Source organism: Heteronotia binoei, chromosome 4, assembly GCF_032191835.1.
Source record: "Heteronotia binoei isolate CCM8104 ecotype False Entrance Well chromosome 4, APGP_CSIRO_Hbin_v1, whole genome shotgun sequence".
NCBI lineage: Eukaryota > Metazoa > Chordata > Lepidosauria > Squamata > Gekkonidae > Heteronotia > Heteronotia binoei.
Window position 1 is genome coordinate 111,910,342 of NC_083226.1, and position 20,729 is coordinate 111,931,070.

The window sequence follows — 20,729 nt, forward strand, 5'->3', positions numbered from 1 at the left end:
CTGTGGGTATCTGGGACTCCAAAGGGGCTATTTTTTGAGGTTAGAAGCACTAGATTTTCAGCATCTCAGCATAGAACACTGAAATCACAGAAATAATTTTCCTACAGTTTTTTTTTTAAATACAAGGTGTGGATTCAAGACAGGAAAAGCATAACCAATAGAACGTCTTCCAACATCTGCTTTCCACAAAGATAGTGACTACTCTTTAATGATATTAAGTTAGAGTCCAATGTACACTGATAGCCACTGCCTAAAGATATAAATGGAAGAATCCATTAGTCATACTGCAGAAAAATATTAAACTTCTGATTCAAATAAAATAAATTAGAGGCAAGAGTTTCTAAAGATCCTTATCTTTGGGGGCATTCTCACAATTCTTCATTTGTGAAGGTCAGTGGAATCAAAGAAGCTTCTTCAAATCACTGAGATACAAGAGACTGGACTATTAAGTAAAGGTGTAATATTACCAACTTTATAGAGAATTAAATATTTTTGTCATAGGAGATTCAATTTGAATTTGCTCTTTGCCCTGTGGAGTACATTTGATCATAAGGATGTCATCCTAATAGAACTTCTAGATTAGTCTAACACTAGTGGGCCTCTTTGCCTTGTAACTAAAAACAAGAAAAAGGTTAACCTTCTAAGGAAAAGGCTAAGACATCCTCAACAAGTGATGTTGAGATCATCATTTTGTGTGGTTATTATGGCCTACAATCCAGGAAAACCATTTATGAATACAAATCACAGTCCCTGAAAATGAATGTAAATGTTAAATCTGAAAGGTCTGATGCATATGTACTCATTTGTTCTTATTAAGAGATATGTATTTAGAGATTACCACCAGTCATCATCAGTTACTGATTGCTACCTTTATTATGACACATCTTGACCTTGCATAGCTAATACACTCGAATTAGTATAATATAATTGTATGGCTTAACAGTTTAACATTTTAAACTTCACTCATGCAAATACAAGTGCTTAGGTACATACATTATTGTAGCTCTGTCAAGTGCTCCATCACACAAATAATAAACATTCAAAATCTGATGCCTCAATTACAGTATTTTGTTTTTACTATGTGATATGGCAAGGTAGGGCAGTATATAAGATCTAGGTATTCTGAAAATCCCAGTTTTCAGTTTTAAATGTTCCACTGGCTCTCATAGCTGCTCAGATACATTTTCAAAGTTACATCAATAACACTAACAGAGTGGAAAAATATATTGGTTTTCAGCTGCCATATGGACCATCACCTAAGTATATTCATGGATTCTTTCTATAAATCGACTCAGAATCACTGTCATTAATTTTTGGAAAGTAAATATGGGTCCAGTGGTCAAGGATTTGAGGAGACATAACTAACAATGTTTTCTTGTTTTATAGGTTATTGAAAAATACCCTTCTTAGCTCCATAACTTTCAAGCACTAATTTCAAGCATGTACAGTTTTAGTGATGATATCTGAAGCTGAATTAACTGCAAGTGCACAATCTGCTTTGGTGTTTCAAAATGTCTTCACGCATCCAAAATCTACCATGAACCTGGCCAAGTCAGAACTGATTTTGTAGTATATTGGGAAATGTAACAGAAAATAATAGGGGAAGAATATTTGATTGTGTTGAATTTCGTTCATATAAAAGCCACTTCAGACAAGAACACCAGGAAAGGTGGCATAAAAATTCTCAAAATAAGTAAAAATAAATAATGTTCAGTGATAAGCATAGTAAACATGAAGCAAAATGGGAATCAAGGTATAAAATTTGCACGAAGGGCTAAAAACTTCATTGCACCCTTTGTATCAATGTAATACACAGGGCATGAAATTACCAAATGGCTACACATATCTTCTAAACTTTTTTCACTCCATCTTAAAAACGTCTAAATTATAATCTCTTAAAATTCTTGTTAATTTGTCCATTTCACTCCATGTCATAACTTTTACAATCCAATCCCATTTCTCTGGTATTTTTTCTTGCTTCCACAACTGTGCATACAATGTCCTAGCAGCTGAAAGCAAGTACCAAATTATAGTTCTATCTTCTTTTGGGAATTTTTCCATTTGTAATCCCAACAGAAAAGTCTCCGCAACTTTCTTAAATTTGTATCCCAAAATCCTAGAAATTTCTTGTTGAATCATCTGCCAATACTTTTTTGCTCCTTCACAAGTCCACCACATATGGTAGAAAGAACCTTCATGTTTTTTTACATTTCCAACATCTATCTGGCATCTAATTGTTCATCTTTGCCAACTTTTTAGGAGTCATATACCATCTGTACATCATTGTAAAACAGTTCTCTTCAATACTATGACACATCGAAAGCTTTATAGAGTTCTTCCACAAATATTCCCAAGTTTCCATCTGCATTTCTTTATTTACATTAATTGCCCACTTAATCATTTGAGATTTCACTACTTCATCTTTCATAGACCATTTTAAAAGTAATTTATATAATTTTGAAATTAATTTTTCCTTGTCTCCAAGCAGAACGTTTTCTATTTCTGTTTGCTCTTTTCTTATTCCTTCAGTTTTAATATCATTTTTCCACCAAGCTCTTTATTTGTTGCATTTGGAACCAATCATATTTATTATTCAGCTCTTCAGCAATTTTTCTATTCTATTTTGCCACTTTGTATTTTTAATAGTTGATTATATGACAACCACTTTTCTTCACCCGTCTCAGCTGTTAAGAACATAAGAGAAGCCATGTTAGATCAGGCCTATGGCCCATCCAGTCCAACACTCTGTGTCACACAGTGGCAAAAAAATTTATATATATGTATGTACGTATGTATGTATGTATATATGCTTGTGGCGCCACCACCTCCTGTGGCAGTGAATTCCACATGTTAATCACCCTTTGGGTGAAGAACTACTTCCTTTTATCCGTTTTCACCTGTCTCCTCAGCAATTTCATCGAATGCCCACGAGTTCTTGTATTGTGAGAAAGGGAGAAAAGTACTTCTTCCTCTACTTTCTCCATTCCATGCATTATCTTGTAAACCTCTATCATGTCGCCCTGCAGTCGACGTTTCTCCAAGCTAAAGAGTCCCAAGCGTTTCAACCTTTCCTCATAGGGAAAGTGTTCCAGCCCTTTAATCATTCTAGTTGCCCTTTTCTGGACTTTCTCCAATGCTATAATATCCTTTTTGAGGTGCGGCGACCAGAACTGCACACAGTACTCCAAATGGGACCGCACCATCGATTTATACAGGGGCATTATGATACTGGCTGATTTGTTTTCAATTCCATTCCTAAAAATTCCCAGCATGGCGTTGGCCTTTTTTTATTGCAAACGCACACTGTCTTGACATTTTTAGTGAGTTATCTACCACGTGAGAGGTAGATAACTCACTTAGTGAGTTATCTACCAAGAGAGAGGTCGTGGTAGATAACGTGAGTTATCTACCACGACCTCTCTCTTGGTCGGTCTCTGCCAGTTCACACCCCATCAGCTTGTATTTGTAGCTGGGATTCTTGGCCCCAATGTGCTTTACTTTGCACTTGGCCACATTGAACCGCATCTGCCACGTTGACACCCACTCACCCAGCCTCAACATATCCCTTTGGAGTTCCTCACAATCCTCTCTGGTTCTCACCACCCTGAACAATTTAGTGTCATCCGCAAACTTGGCCACTTCACTGCTCACTCCCAACTCTAAATCATTTATGAACAAGTTAAAAAGCATGGGACCCAGTACCGAGCCCTGCGGCACCCCACTGTTTACAGTCCTCCACTGCGAAGACTGCCCATTTATACTCACTCTCTGCTTCCTATTACTCAGCCAGTTTTTGATCCACAAGAGGACCTGTCCTTTTACTCCATGACTCTCAAGCTTTCTAAGGAGCCTTTGATGAGGAACTTTATCAAAAGCTTTCTGGAAGTCAAGGTAAACAACATCTATCGGGTCTCCTTTGTCTACATGTTTGTTCACCCCCTCAAAGAAATGTAACAGGTTAGTGAGGCAAGATCTTCCCTTGCAGAACCCATGCTGAGTCTTCCTCAATAACCCGTGTTCATCAATGTTATTTTTATTACTTCTGCTGGCACTATCCATAACGGTTTTCTCTCATCGCCATATTTCTTATATTTCATCCATGTATTTAGCATATTGTTTCTTATATAACAGTGAGAGAGAAAAACATCCATCTTTTTTCCCCCATAGTACATATAATCATGCCAGCCAAATTTATTTCCATGACTTTCCAACGCTAAAAGTTTTTGTTTAACAGTGTCACCCATTCTTTTATCCACACTAAACAAACTGCTTCATGATATAGTTTTAAATCTGGTAATTGGAATCCTCCTCTCTCTTTTGCATCTGTTAAAATTTTCATTTTGATCCTTGGTTTCTTCCCAGCCCACACAAACTCTGAAATTTTCCTTTGCCATTTATTAAATTGTTTACTGTCTTTCACAAATGAAATAGTTTGAAACAAAAACATTATTCTTGGCAGAATATTCATCTTAATTGCAACTATTCTGCCAAGCAATAACAAATTACGTTTATCCCATTTTATCATATCTTCATCCATTTTACGCCATAGTGTCAAGTCATCAGATTCAATAACGAGTCGTTGTTGATACAAAGAAGCTACTTTATTGATTCTGATACTTGAGGCTAGGCCAGCATTGAAAAGACTAAAGAATAAACTATAGATACATTGCATATAAGGGATACTTCAAAAAGATTCCTAAGGGGGGAGGCTTATGCAGGGAACATTCACACAGTGATGTTACCAATTCGTTCTCAGGCTTGCATGGCCTTGATCATAGTGGGCTCCTGACTCCCTCCCGAGAGCCAGGCCTGAGAAGGCACAGATAAGATTTTCACATCTTTCCATTTCAAAACAAGGCTACTCACTACAGGAAGGGAGGGGTAGGAAGGGTATGAGCTAGCAGCATTTGATTATACTTTGGTTCTACCCAGAATGCTCTTTGACTGAGCCAGAGTTACAGACAGACTTGACACATAGCTTCTCATAATTGTTTTTAAACAAGTCAATATTCTTCATTGTTATCTTCACACCCAAATATTTTACCTTAGAGGTAACTTCACATCCCGTTATCTTCTGCAGTTCCTTTTGTTTGCTTACTTGCATATTTTTACATAGAAATTTTGATTTTTCTTTATTAATACACAGTCCCGCCAATTCCCCATATTCTTGTATTTTAGCTAACAACAAAGGTGTGACTTGTATGGGATTTTCATTTATAAACATATCATCTGCAAATGCTCTGTATTTGTAAGTAAATCCTTTTACTTTTAATCCTTCTATTTCTTTATCTTCTTGGATTTGCATCAATAAGATTTCAAGAGTCATTATAAACAACAGTGGGGAAAGCGGACAGCCTTGTCTTGTACCTTCGCTAATTATCATGTCTTCTGTAAGATCTGCATTTATACATAGCCTTGCACATTGTTCAGTATATATTGCTTTTATCATCCTTATAAAGTTTTCCCCAAACTCCATTTTCTCCATTACTGCAAACATAAAGTCCCAATTTAAATTATCAAATGCTTTCTCTGAATCCACAAAGAATAATGCTACTTCCTTTTCTGGATGTCTCTCATAATATTCTACAATATTTACAATAGTTCTAATATTGTCTCTTATTTGCCTTGGGAAGAAATCCCGCTTGATCTTCCTTTATAAAATTTGTCAAATGTTGTTTAAGCCGTTCTGCCAAAATTCTTGTATATATTTTATAGTCATTATTTAATAGTGAGATTGGTCTATAATTTTTTACGTCCGTAACATCTCTGTCTTCCTTTGGAATCAACAAAATAACAGCTTCTTTCCAAGTATTTGGTATTTTCCCTTTTATTCTTATCATGTTCACCAATTTCTGAAATTTCAGTATTAACTCCTCTTTGAAGGTTTTAAAAAATTTAGCTGTATATCCATCTGGCCCAGGTGCTTTTCCATTTTCCATTGCATTAATTGCTGCTTCAATTTTTATTTTTTTCAATTGGATCATTCAAGACTTTTTCCATATTTTCTGTTAATGGTGCTATTTTAATCTTTTGTAAATACTCTTCCATCTTTTCTTTCTTTGTTTTAACACCCTTAAATAATTTGGCATAATACTTAAAGAATTCTCTTTTTATTCCTTCTTGATCTACCACCTCTCTTCCATCCACCACAATTTTATTAATAATTTTGCTTTCTCTCTTTTTCTTCAGTTGCCAGGCCAAATATTTTCCAGGTTTATTTGCTCCCTCAAAAGATTTCTGCTGCAATCTTTTCAGATTCCATACCAGTTCTTTATTTAACAAATGTCTCATTTGTGTTTGTAATATTGTAATCTCCCTCAAAAAAAATTTTCCCTGGCCTTTTTCTCAGTTCCCCTTCTTTTTTCTTTATTTCATTTTGAATGTTCAGCATCTGTTTTTCTTTTTCCCTCTTGTCTTTATTATTCAATGTAATCAATATATCTCTCATTACTGCTTTATAAGCATCCCACATCGTCTGAAATTCTATATCTTCTTTATTGTTTATTTAGATAAAGCTTTAGTTTCATTTTCTAGAGATGTCACTATTTCTTTATTCTGTAGTACTTCTTCATTCAATCTCCTCGACTTTTTAAACAATTTTGTAATCCACATTATTGGGTTATGATCAGCCTCTATTTTAGGTAAAATCTCTATTTTCTTTGTTTTAAGGCCTAAATCTTTAGTATCCCACATCATGTCAATTCTGGAAAAAGTTTTATGTCTTGCTGCAAAAAAGGTATAGGCCTGTACTTCAGGATTAAAATTCCTCCATATATCCTCCAAGTTTTCTTGTTTGACCAATTCAAAAAAAGACTTTGGCAATTTTCCTTCCTTATAATTTTTTATTCCCCCAGACCTATCCAGTGTGTTCTTAATTGTTCCCTTAAAGTCCCCCATCAAAACTTGATCATATGTCACTTCATCAAATTGTTGTATAATGTCTTTTTAAAAAGCATCCTTTGCTCCATTTGGTGCATACAGTCCTAGTAACAACGTGTTTTTTGCATTTAATATTATTTCTACCGCTACAAATCTTCCATCTTTATCTTTAAACACTAGTTTCGAGTCCAATTCTTGTTTAATATAAAAAATCACTCCCCTTTTCTTCTGTTCAGCCAATGAATGAAATTCTAGTCCCAATTGCTTATTCCATAAAAATATGTAATCCTTTTGTTTGATATGTACTTCTTGTAAACAAACTATATTACAATTTTGCTTTTTAATCCAATGAAACATTGCCTTTCTTTTTTGTGGTGAATTTAGTCCATTTACATTCCAAGATAATAATTTGTAATCCATCATGGTGCAAATTCTTTATGTTCTTCATAAAATTCACGCAGTTCCTGTGTGCTTGTAATTGTAATCCTTTTTCCTTGTAGCTCAAAGCTCAAACCTTCAGGTATTATTCATCTATACCTCATTTCATTGTCCCGTAATTTTTCTGTCAATTTCTTATATGCTCTTCTGTCATTTATTACTTGTCTTGGCAACTCCTTCATAATTCTTACTCTGCTGCCTCCCACTATCAATGTCTTTTCAAAGTTTCTATTCATGATTTTTTCCACCATTTTTTTTGTCATATATCTTATAACCACATCTCTTGGTAGATTATTTTTGGGCATATAGTGAGTTCACTCTATACATATAGTCATACATGTTTCTAGTCCCTTCGGGATCTTTCTCCAAAAATCCTGCAATTATTTTATTATATATAATAAAATGATGAACAAATCATCCAAGATGGCGACCTAGGAAGGAGCTCAGGTGCTGGAGCTCCTGAAAACCGGGTTCTATCATCCACCTAACCACCTACGAGAAACCTTGACAGGCTGGTATTCGATCCTGGTGAGGAGCACCGGAGACCGCAGAAAATTAGAGGCTACCGATGCCGACGCCGGGCTCTCAGCAACAAACAAACTGAGCGCGAGCCGCGTTGGCCTACCTGACCGCGAACACAGCCGAGGCGGCGGAGTAGACTGCAGCCGATCGCGGCAGCGACGCGGTCGCTCGGGCCAGGACCGAAACCAACACCGTGGCCCGGCGGCCTGGCGATTCGGCGGTCGAGCGGGGGCGAGTGCAGCGAGAACGGGGTGGAGCGGAGTGGAGTGGAGAACGGGGGTGAGTGCAGCGAGAGACCCCCCACGCTTGCAAATCGGGAGCGACGGAAGAGCAGCGGTGAGCACAGAGCACAGTGGGAGACCCTCGACGCTTACAAACTAGGAGCGACGGGAGGAGTGCCAGAGCGGCGGAGGGGTCGACGCCCAAGAGAGTTTTGACGCAGGTGACCTGGGTGCTTCTACCTAAAACTAACAACTGGCCGTACAGGCACAATAGGGCTCCATATGAATTGGTTGTCCCTATAGTTAATGCAGGAGGGGCCTCACGGCGCGGCAGGGAGTACGAGGGGGGTTTCTACCCACTGCGGGCTCACCAGCCTGTGCAAGATACAATGAATAAGTCCCCAACCACGAGACCTTTACTTGCACCCAGAGCCTGCAACCTCTCGGAACTATCTGGCGCATTTACACGACCCTTCTGGGTAAAACTACTGAGATTTAGTTCTGGACTCTGCACTGTGCACTTTACTCCATGCTGATTGTAGTTTCATCGGCAACACCCCATTATACCTCATTGGTGGCTGCTACCCCACAAGGAGCGTCCAAAACTGCACTCACGTCGCACTTTAATAACTGCTAACCCCACTCCGGAATTTACTAGTTTAAAATTAATTTATTACTAATTAACTCATTTATTTATTACTATATATTTGAATTGGATTATATAAATATTTTTAGCAAATTGATGGGAATTAGTGAGGGAGTAAACCGATTGCTATTGGAATTAATTTATTATCAAATATATATAAGGAATTGGGGGGGGGGCTTTTTTGGGTTGATTAGAATTAGGGTCTAGTTAGACGGAGTGAGGAGAAGGAGCGACTAGATACCAGCCTTGATAAGTGGTCTTTATAGCAGCTGCTGCCAGCGAGGAATGGCCGGCTCAGGGATTCCAGTGCTCCTGGGGAGGGGGAGGTATGGCGGTGGGAGCAGATATTATAAGGGAGGAGGACAGAGATAAGTCGGTGCTCGGCCCCCCTCCAGTCTGCGGCCCATCCCAAGGGTGACAGGTAGTAGGGCCAGGTGTAACCCGCCTCCGTCATTGGTGCTATGCAACGCCAGGTCCATTAATAATAAGACCTCAATTCTCCAAGAGTTCATGCTCGAGCAGAATATGGACCTGGCTTACGTGACTGAGACCTAGATCCAAGAGGGTGATACAGTAGCCCTCTCGCAAACAGCTCCCCCAGGTTACTCAGTCTTCCACCAATCGCGGACTAGCGGGCGGGGGGGAGGAGTGGCATTATTTGCACGGGAGGCTTACTCCTTCAGGGCGCTCCCGGCCCCAAAGATTGAGGGCATTGAATGTGCCGGTCTGGCGTGGGGGGATGGAGAGGGGTTGGCGATTTGGCTGGTGTACCGTACGCCTAACGCACCAGCCAACGCCTTACCGTCCCTGCTCGAGGCGGCGACAGGCTGGGCGCTGGAGCACCCAAGGCTGATAATCCTGGGTGACTTCAACGTCCATGCTGATGACCCGTCCTCCAGCCAGGCGACGGACCTAGTGTCTTCCATGGCGACACTGGGACTCTCTCAATTTGTTGTAACCCCCACTCACCAGGCCGGACACATGTTAGACCTGATCTTCACGGCTGGGATTGTAGTGAGCGACATAACCGTAGAGGTAGTGCCATGGTCGGATCACTTCGCCCTCAAGGCCCGTGTAAATATGCCCCCCCCAAACCTGTTTAGGCGAGGAGCCGATTATGGCTCGCCCGCGGAGTCAAATGGACACGGAACGGTTCCAGATGGCCCTGCGGGACCCCTGGCTCTCTGGCGACTCCCTCAATGGCCTGATTGAGACCTGGAATAGCTGGCTCTCTAGGGCCATCGAGGAGATCGCACCTCGGCGCCCTCTGCGACCTCGGACTAAGCTGGCTCCGTGGTATACCCCGGAATTACGCCAGCTGAAACAAGGCCTTAGACGGCTAGAGAGGCAATGGCGGCGTACTCGTGACGAGGCGATTAGAACATCTTACAGGAAGTTTATGAAGTCCTATGAGATGGCAATCAAGGCCGCAAAGAAAACATACTTTGCGGCTAAGATTGCATCTGCAAATTCGCGCCCAGCCCAATTATTTAGAATAATTCGGAACCTGACTACATTGCCTCAAGGCAATTCAAAAGCTAAGGAATTGGAGATTGGCTGCGAGGCTTTTGCGAAATTTTTTGCGGATAAGGTCCAATCGCTCCGCCAGGACTGCCCTGCCAATTTGGAGGCAGTAAGTGGACTCGAAGCCCAATGCGTGTCTTCTGATTTAACCCTGGATTGCTTCGACCCGCTCGGCTTGGAGGAGGTCGACAGAATTCTTGGCACTGCACGATCCACGACTTGTGACCTGGACCCATGCCCCTCCTGGCTAATTAAGGCCTGCCAGGAGGAATTAAGATATCCTATACGGGATATTATAAATCGATCCCTTTCAGAGGGTGTTTTTCCAACACCCCTGAAAGAGGCATTGGTCTGCCCTCTCCTGAAAAAACCGTCATCAGACCCGGCCAAATTGGCACACTACCGGCCAGTCTCAAATTTGCTGTCTCAGAGGCACCCACTTCATTGTGGAGTGCCTCAGGGAGCAGTTCTCTCCCCGATGTTGTTTAACATCTTCATGCGCCCCCTTGCCCAGATTGCACGGAGGTATGGGCTGGGTTGTCATCAATACGCAGATGACACCCAGCTCTATCTATTGATGGACGGCCGGGCTGGTGATGTCCCTATAAATTTGGACCGGGCATTACAAGCCGTGGCTGACTGGCTCAGGCTGAGCGGGCTGAAGTTGAATCCGGTGACGACTGAGGTCCTTTGCGTGGGCCGCGGCGGACCGGGAGGGGAGATTACCCTACCGGCCTTTGACGGTGCGCCACTGGTACCAGTGCGCAAAGTCAAGAGCCTGGGAGTGCTACTGGAATCCTCTCTATCAATGGAGACCCAGATAGCCCCCACTGCTAGATCCGCCTTCTTCCATCTCAAGAGGGCGAGGCAGCTGGCTCCCTTCTTGGAGCGCACCGACCTAGCAACTGTGATCCACGCAACGGTCACTTCGAGATTAGACTACTGCAATGCCCTCTACATGGGGCTGCCCTTATACCGAACACGGAGGCTTCAGGTAGTCCAGAACATGGCGGCCAGGCTGCTGGAGGGACTACCACGGTGGGAACCTGCGCGGCCTGGGCTGCGGGATCTGCATTGGCTGCCGGTTGTGTACCGTGTTCGCTATAAAGTGCTGGTTATTACCTTTAAAGCCCTATATGGCCGAGGACCTGCCTACCTAAAGGACCGCCTCTCCCCATATGTGCCCCAGAGAGCACTGAGATCCAGCTCTCAGAACTTACTAACAATCCCTGGGCCAAGAGAAGCTAGGTTGAAGGCTACTAGGGAGCAGGCCTTCTCAGTGATAGCCCCTCGTTGGTGGAACGACCTTCCAGAGATGGTGCAAGCCCTGCGGGACCTGAACCAATTCCGCAGGGCTTGCAAAACATTTCTTTTCCAGCTGGCTTTCGAGATAGAACCTGATTAATCCGACGTGTGGACATCTAGCCATCTTGTGGATATTATGATTACAGTATTTTAGCACCTATTTTATGTATTTTATCTAATTTAAATAATTCACTATGTAATTGATATATTTAAAACTGTTTATATTGTTTTAGATGAATCATGGGATCCCCATGTCTGTTAGCCGCCCTGAGCCCGCCTTGGCGGGGGAGGGCGGGATATAAAAATAAAGTTTATTATTATTATTATTATTATTATTATTATTATTATTATTATTATTATTATTATTATTATTATTATTATTATTATTATTATTATTATTATTATTATTATTATATTCTTTCAAATCAATTTCTTCATCCTCAGGTACTCCTCGCAGACGTATCTGGGTCTCCAACAATTTGCAGTTATGAATTGCCACTTTTTCTTGTATTTTTAACAAGGTGGAATCATGTACTTTCACTCTTCCTTCCACCTCTTGCACTGTCACCACAGTCTCATTTCTGAGATCCTCTATATCTTTATTTTAGCTCTTCAATATCTTTTCTAATTTCTTTTTTGGAAGCAGTTATCATCTCCTTCATCCCTTTCATTATCCTGGCTTCCATTGCATCTAATTGGTCCTGCATTTTCTCCAGTGAAGCAGTCCTTGCACGGGTTTGCTTATGGTCTGACATGTAAAAACACCAAAAATTTTGACCTCACCAAATTAAATTTCAACTATCAGATTTAAAAGAGTGAGGCTTGCTCTTTTCAATAAACCTAATCTCACTGTCCTCAGAGCCTCCTGGGCTCAGATATTAATTTTTAAAGTTTTTATTTTTTCCAAAATGGCAGTCACGACTTTCTGCCTCACTTTGAAAAAAATTTCCCTTTTCCTCTAGAGGCTTCTAAAATGGTTATTAACAGTAATGTCCAATAGTATTTACGTTATAATCGTCACCTCTGTCGGCTCCACCAATTTTAATGTCCCGAACACTTAAAAAAAAATTGTGTTTAACTTTTAGCCTCCTAGCAATGGCTGCCAATGTTTTTCTATGATATTATAATTTCTAGAATGGCTGGCTGCTTCAATGATTTCCTTTTTCCATTTGATACTTCCTGCTTTGCTTGCCACCAAATCCCGTTTTCGCTGGTAGAGAGATATCGTGATACTTGACGTATTTCCTGTGTTGCTGCAAGTCTATGACGATGGGGCTTTTTCTCCAAAACTGCAAGTAGACAAAACAATAAATTCCTTTCCACTTTTTAGCACTGTCCTTTAAATTTACAAAGACCAAATTTCGCCCCTTCTCCTCTTCTTCTTCCAAGCTTTCTAGATTTCAATTTCCCACCTTCTGATTTTATTTTGTTTAACTTTAATTAGTCCCGGAATGAAAGATAGCAATCTGTACCTTTTCTGTAGTTATCCAGATCAACACCAGTCTTGTATAGCTTTAGATGTTTAGCAGTATCAAAGAAGATTAGGATCCTGTCGAGCTTATGTCAAATAAATGACTCTGGAAACTTCTGCAGATGATGAAAATGCAACTCGTCTCCGGAGATCTCTCAAAGGAGCCCCCCCCCCCCCGGCGGGACTCCCTTTTAGCCAAGGTAAATCTCCTCAAAGTTTCCTGTGCATATCTTGGACTGATCTCTGACTGAGAAAAGTAGGCAGTAGGCATTAGATTGCCTTCCACTACCCTGAACAGAAGTTCCAGCCTGCTCCCCTTCTGAGAAGCAGTTCAGCTCAGCATTTTCCAACCCCAGAAGTCACTATAATAGTAAAAAATTTCTTGATGTTAAATACTATTTTCATAAATATTATTCTTGCTTTTCCACCTTAATTTACCACAGGTTTATGAATCCTTCTCTATAGAATCTATATGACATAATCCGTATGAGAGAATGAGTCAAGAATTGCAGTATTTTTTGGGGGGTGGGGGGTATATTATAAATGTTAAAAGCTAGTCCCCTGTGCAAGCACCAGTCATTTACGACCTTGGGGTAGCATCGCTTTCATGACGTTTTCATGGCAGACTTTTTACGGGATGGTTTGCTATTGCCTTCCCCTGTCATTTACATTTTACCCCCAGCAAGCTGGGTACTCATTATATGTGGTGTATTATATGTATACACAAATGTCTGAGTACCCCAATTATGAAATGGAGAATTATACATTAGAACACAAATCAAAAACTATTATATTTTCTATAGTAGCGTAAATGACAGGCCTCTTTGAATCCATAATTTAGCTGTCATAATTAGAGATATCATTGACCTTTGGAAATTTCCATCACAGAAAAGAATAGAGGATGAACATTAATTTGAATTACATTACTGACAAGCAGTTACATGACTAATCTGAGCCACATTAAGGAGTACTTTACAATGAATTGCCCTGCCCTATATTTTTATCAGTCATGTGTTAAAGTTGCAAAAATTGTTTTTAATATGTTATATGTATTAAAATCAATGTAGAAAAAATGCACACTCATTGTTTATTAAACAGAGTATCATGGGAGAGCTGGTAGATATATTTTAAATCAGTGTTTAACTCTATACGTCAAATGTTTTCAACCAGCTGTAAAAGCTGATACACTGGACCATGCAATCTTATTTTGAAGGCAAAAGTAGCTATTAGGGAATCTCGTGTGGGGTTCCACAGGGTGCAATCTTATCCTCCAAGCTATTCAATCTCTATGTAAAGCTCTTAAGAAAAATCAGTTGCCATTAATATGACAACACCCAGCTCTATATCTCTTAATCCAAAGCTCCTGGTGATGCAGCAGAAGTCTTGAGCTATTGCATGCCTGCAATGCTTAAGTGGATAAGAGTGAACAAATTGAAACTGAATCCTGAGAAGATGTAAAGAATGCTAGTTGGGAAGCCTGAGGTCTTGAAGGACTTAGGTTTATCTAAGGTTGAACTAGATGACCCTGGAGGTCCCTTCTAGCTCTATGATTCTTCGATTCCATGATTCTATGACTTGGTGCTTCCCACTTTTGATGAAGCTTAAAGTAGGCCCTGTAAGAAGAGCCCTGTAAGCTCTTGGAGGATTTGGGTACATCAGGGGTGTGTGGCCTAATATGCAAAGGAGTTCCTGCTATATAAAAAAGCCTTGGATACAGCGAAACAGAATGTCCTCAATCATTTCATATTGAAAGGGGGGAGGGTTCAAAGCTGTCTGTCTTGGCTTTAATTGGCCCTTCTTGGCAACTAACCCCCCCCCCTCACCCTCTCTCTATATATATATGTAATGGTTGAGGAAATTCTATTCCACTGTATCTGAAGAAGTATGCTTGCACACAAAAGCTTATACATCGAATACAACTTTATTGGTCTTAAAGGTGCCACTGGACTCAAATTTTGTTCCATGACATGGGTAATCTCTGCTTTGATTCAGCGCCACACACACTCCGGCCCCACACATACACACTACACATTGCACACTGTTACTGAGAATTCCCTGACCATCAGGGGTGGTTTTACAGAGGGCTCAGTGCCAGCAATTAATGTGCCTGGTAGTATAAGATTTCCTCATAGATATTAATAGCTCCTTAGTGTCAAAGTTCTAAAGCAACATTCTTGTAAACTTTCTGCCTTTTCAATTTGTTTAACATCAATTTGTCTCTGAGTATAGCCTATCATACACACTACCATGGCTTCATATTACATGAAATAATACTATTGATAAGGCTGTCTTCTAGGAAAGATTGTGTGCATTACTGATCTCCTCAAAGACCAACATTAAATAACCTTCTGAGGAACCCTCACACCTCCCAAACTCTGCTTTATGGGATGATGTAGTGAATTTCTGTCACAAAGGAATTGCTAGTGTTAACAGTTTTTGAAGTCATCCTTCTTAATCACTGATTTCAGGAAAAAAGCCAAAGCAGAGATTCAGTGCTGATAACTGACTTTCATTTCGCTGATTTAACAGCTTTTACTCAGATGTCATCACTATATTGAACCACTTTAACCACTGATGTTGCTCAGAAAAACAAACTATGGAACAGGTAAACTAAACATCAGTCACACACAAAAAGAAATGAGATTTTCTTTCAAAACAAGGTTTTTAATTGATTTTAAGAATCCTTTGAAAAGCTTCTCTGAAGCTTTTTAATTTAGTTCTCCCCACCAGAGTTCAAGCAAGAGGTGAATCAAATTTTGTCTTCAGTGTCATTCAGCACAGTTAAACAAAGCATTGCTCATTGCTGAAGTCTATATAGTACATGATGTTACAGATGTAAATAATTGCAGAATGTGTAAGGAAAAACACTTGATGCACACAAGCCTTTTCAAGTCTTTTGCTATCATTTCTCAGGGAAGCAATATAATAATGGATTTGAAAGCTTAGTTCTGTACACAGTTTGAAAATATAATTGATTGTTTGGATGTACATCCATTGTTTTAACTGTATTCTGTAATTCAGAATTTTCCATGGGAATATCTTTACCAAAAGCAGCATAATCTTATGCTTGCAGACTGCAGCGTAGCTGCTTGGCTGCATGAGCAGAGTTTGCTTCCCTGGATGGGAAGAGTCAGGGGGCGCCCGTTTCAGAGCGCAGAGAAAAAGGCGCTCCTTGTCGGCTCCTTCGTCTTGGCAGATGATCTGCGCTCCTCGTCAGCTCCTTCGTCTTGGCAGACGATCAGCTGAGGCTGAGGCTTTTCTTTTGTTTTTGGTTGGACATTGGGGTTTGCCGGGTGATAATTTACACGAGGGGCCTGCGCAGGTTTGGCCATGGGGAGCATGGGGGCCTGCTTCAGTGGCCGGGCAGGGCGCTTCCATGTCAAGCGCGGGGACACCTGCCTCCTCTGCGTTGGGTCGTTTCAGAATTGGGCTTGGCCATGTGGGCAAGGAGTTCCTAGTATGTAAATAAAATAAAATTTGTTGTGTTGTTGTACCCGGGCGCAGGGCATGCTGGCATGGCTGGTTCCTTTATGGGGGCACCCTCAACATATGGAATGGTGCCTTTTGCTGCTTTGCCATTTGGGGGGGGGGGTTGCCTTGCCGCTGGGGGACCACTCGCTTCCCGCTACTAGGGAAAAAATATTAAAAGAGGAGTACATGGATATTTTTTCTCTTCTCTTTCGGGAGATTGAGAAAAAGACAAGGAAGAATTGGATGAGAAAGAGAAGGAAAAATTGAAAAAACGGAAGGTGGACAGGACCTGGGCTAATTGGCTTCCTGGGTTCTGTATTTATGCCGGGGTGATTGCTAGGGCGCAGCCGTGGCAGGCAGCATCCCTGTTCCAGTATTTGGACATAATTTATAAAGGCTATACGGCCTTTAGTGGACCAGTCTGGTTACAATATGACCAGGAATTTAGGATGAGGGCTGCCCTGTATCCGTCCCTTCAGTGGGATCGGATCCATCAGCAGTTTGGGCTGCAGGTTATGTCCTCGGCTAGGCCTAATCTGGGTGATCGCTCTGATACTGGTCACTTGGTGAGTAGGTCATCCACATCCGCTGCTGGTTCATCAGGCTCTCCCCGCAGTGCAGCGGGGCAGGCGGTTCAACCCCGCATGCTCTGCTGGGAATTTGGATCCCTTAAGGTATGTAATAGGAAGGTGTGCCAGTTCAAGCACGAGTGCCCCATGTGTGGTGGTTCCCACTCATTTGACAACTACCCTAGAGCCCATGGGCGTAAAAATACAAAGAAGTCTGGCAGGAGCGGAGGTGCCTTTCCAGCTAAGAAAGGGGCCCAGCTCGATAAGGGTGAGACCTCTTGAGCAGTGGCTGTTGAGGAACCCTCGAAGGGTTGATAGTTTGTATTTGTTAGAAGGTTTTAAAGTTGGGTTTAGGATCCCTTTTCAGGGTCCACAAGTTCCGTTAAGTCAATTCAGGGCTTGGAGCAGGTCGTTAGGGACAAGATTGCAAAAGAGCTGGCTGAGGGAAGGATACTGGGTCCTTTTTCACATCCTCCAGTGAGTATTCTTAGAGTCTCACCTTTGGGTGTGGTGCCTAAAAAGGCGCCTGGTGAATTTCATTTGATTCACCATTTGTCTTTTCCTAAGGGGAAGTCCTTGAATGATGGGATCCTGGAGCACTTATGCTCTGTTAGGTACACCAGCTTTGACCAGGCTATTGCCGTGGTGAGGCGTTGCGGGGTGGGGGCAGAATTGGCAAAATGTGACATTTAGTCTGCGTTTCTCTTTTACCTGTCCATCCCAATGATTTTGAACTTCTAGGGTTTTCTTTTGAGGGTCAATTTTACATGGATAGAGCATTGGCAATGGGTTGCTCTGTGTCATATTTGGCTTTCGAGCATTTCAGCACATTTTTGGAATGGGCTGGGCGGGAGAAAGTGGGTTTGCAGGATGTCGTTCAGTATTTGGATGACTACCTTTTTGTGGGTCCCGAGGGGACTGGCATTGTGGGCAGTTGCTGTCTGGCTTTGTTGAGCTGGCTGCAGAGCTTGGGGTTCCTTTAGCGCCTGAGAAAACTGAAGGTCTGACCCAAAGGTTGACCTTTTGGGGGATTGAGATTGACACTATTGCAGTTGTCTAGGGTGCCTCTTCAGAAAATAGTGGAGCTGAAGGCTACGATTTCTACCTTTCTTCTTAAAAGGAGGGTTACTTTGTTGGAGTTGCAGCAGCTAGTTGGGCACCTCAACTTTGCTTGCAAAGTGGTTGCTCCTGGGAGGGCTTTTCTTAGAAGGCTATGCGATGCTATGGCGGGGTTACGCTCGCCTCAGCATAGAACTAGGTCACCTGCAGCATGAGGGATGATTTGAGGGTTTGGCAGGAATTTTTGGAGTCCTTTCATGGAGTCTCTTTTTGGAGGGACGACATGAGGCTTGAAGCTGAGTTTCAAGTCATGTCTGATGCTGCTGGTTCCTTGGGTTTTGGAGTCTATTTCCATGGACATTGGTGCACGGATAGTTGTCCTGACTCCTGGGTAAAGGTTGGTGTGAACCGGGATCTTATGTTTCTCAAGTTCTTTCCTATTTTAGTCACGGTTTGGCTGTGGGGGAAGGATATGGCCAATCACACTGTCCATTTTTGGTGTGATAATATGGCGGTGGTCTATGTCATTAATTCCCTTTCATCCAAACCTGGCCAGGTTATGAGATTGGCGAGGGCCTTCACTCTGCGCTGTTTGCGGCTTAACATTTTGTTTTTAGCCAAGCATGTTTCTGGGGTGAGTAACGGGGTGGCTGACGCTCTATCTCGTAAACAGATGGAGAGGTTTTGTCAGCTGGCCCCAGATGCCGACAGAGAGCCGGTGCCAATGCCCCAGGATCTATGGCTGATTGGAGAGCCGAGGCCTGCAGAGCGATAGGTCTAGCCATTGCGCCTAGCACCAGGAAGTCTTACGAACGGGCTGTGCGGCAGTTTGAAGACTTTAGGGCTGAGGTAGGTTATTGCAGGGTTTGGCCCCTCCCGGTGTAGCATTTGCTCCATTACTGTGTTTCGCTGTGAGGTATAGAAAGGGCCCGGTATAAGGCTAATAAGGAGATCAGGAAGGTGCTGGAAAAGGGATTGGGCTACTATTTGCCCCATCTGGACATTTTGTTGAAATTTACTTTTGGGGAATTTGGGGTCTGGCATGATCAGCCTTCGGGTTTGAAGACCCGGGTTTGAAGAATGCAGACTGTCTGGGAGGCTCGGCTAGAGGGTGCCTTTCTGGTGAGACGTGCATCTGGGTTTGGGCCCTCTGGTGTGTGCCTCCCTGCTGGGCCTCCCTGGAGGGAGCTGAGTAACACTCAGCTCTGGCTGGGGGGCTGAGTCTCTCGCCCGTTAATGGCAGGGGAGCGGACGCGGTGACCCCTAGCCCTGGCCTAGCCGCTGGTGGGGTACCCTTGCTGTTTATTAGAATATTGAATAAAGTGGCCCAATTTTATACCAATACTCTGTGTCTGCGTCTGACTCTTTATTCCATCCTTGGGGAGCAAAAATAGTTTACATAAAACTATTGAGTACTTTCAATTTTAAACAATGCTTACAATATACGTTTAACCTCTTATGAGTGTAGAATACATACATTTTGGGGGGGGTGTGGATCATTCCAGGTTTCTATGTTCTTGTTTTGTGTGGAAGATACAGCAGCAATTCTGCTATACTGTTGATGATATTTAAGACAAAGCACAGAAAGCTAAAATCTGAACTCTTTCCCTCACTGATCCTCTTTTCTGTATGACTTGCCCTCTTTTTATGCAAATTGTAATTTGTTATGCTAAGCAAGGAAAAATGAGATTATTTTCCATTATAGACATGTTTGCTGTCCTATGCCTGCTTTCCTGAGAGTAGACACTATGGACAAAGTAGAACTGAGTAAACATCCATAGGACAGTTCTGAAATGTTTACAAAATAATCTCATAAATCAAACACCACATAGCTATTTTAGTTTCCTATATCCTACAGTGGTTGTCTTTGGAGCCTTTGGCCTCATTACTGCTGTAATCACTTTACACATTACTATCCTCAAGGGTGAGATGTAGTTCCATCCAATTGGCCTGAGTGGCAAGGGAGAAATCATGGTTCAATGGCAGAGTATCTGCTTTGCATGTAGTAGGTCCCAGGTTCAATTTGTTATTGGCAGAATAATTAACACAGCAACGATGCACAACCTAATTAAAGCGTAGATAAAAGTTTATTTAGGAATTAACATTCTTGATAGCAAAGAGGAGAGGTATCATAGAATCACAGAATCATAGAGTTGGAAGGGACCTCTAGGGTCATCTAGTCCAACCCCCAGGTTGATAAGTTCTAACTACAACTCTAAGTGTGGAATTTCTGAGGAGGAAATTGCTCTAAGAGTAGCAATATGGAAAGGAAATAAAGTACTGGCCTCACTATCCTAACTGTCTTCTTGCTACCCCCTGCAGGGTCATCTTCTCTTCTTCTTTGTTCACCAGGCATCAGATGTGATCAGATGGGCAGGCTGTGGCTACAGCATCTTGAGTCTGGAAAAGCTGGTTGAGTTTGCACCACCCCACTGCAATCAAACAGCGGGCACTCAGAAGGCATCAAAGTGACATGGGCCCATGGTTGGCTGTTCACATTGCTAATGCACCACAACTATGAACCCATGTGGAATGGGTTTGTTTGTTGTTGTTGTTGTTGTTTTAAAAGTCCAGCTTTGTGTGTGCACGAGTGGATGAGTGGGGTTGGAGGAAAAAAAGGATAC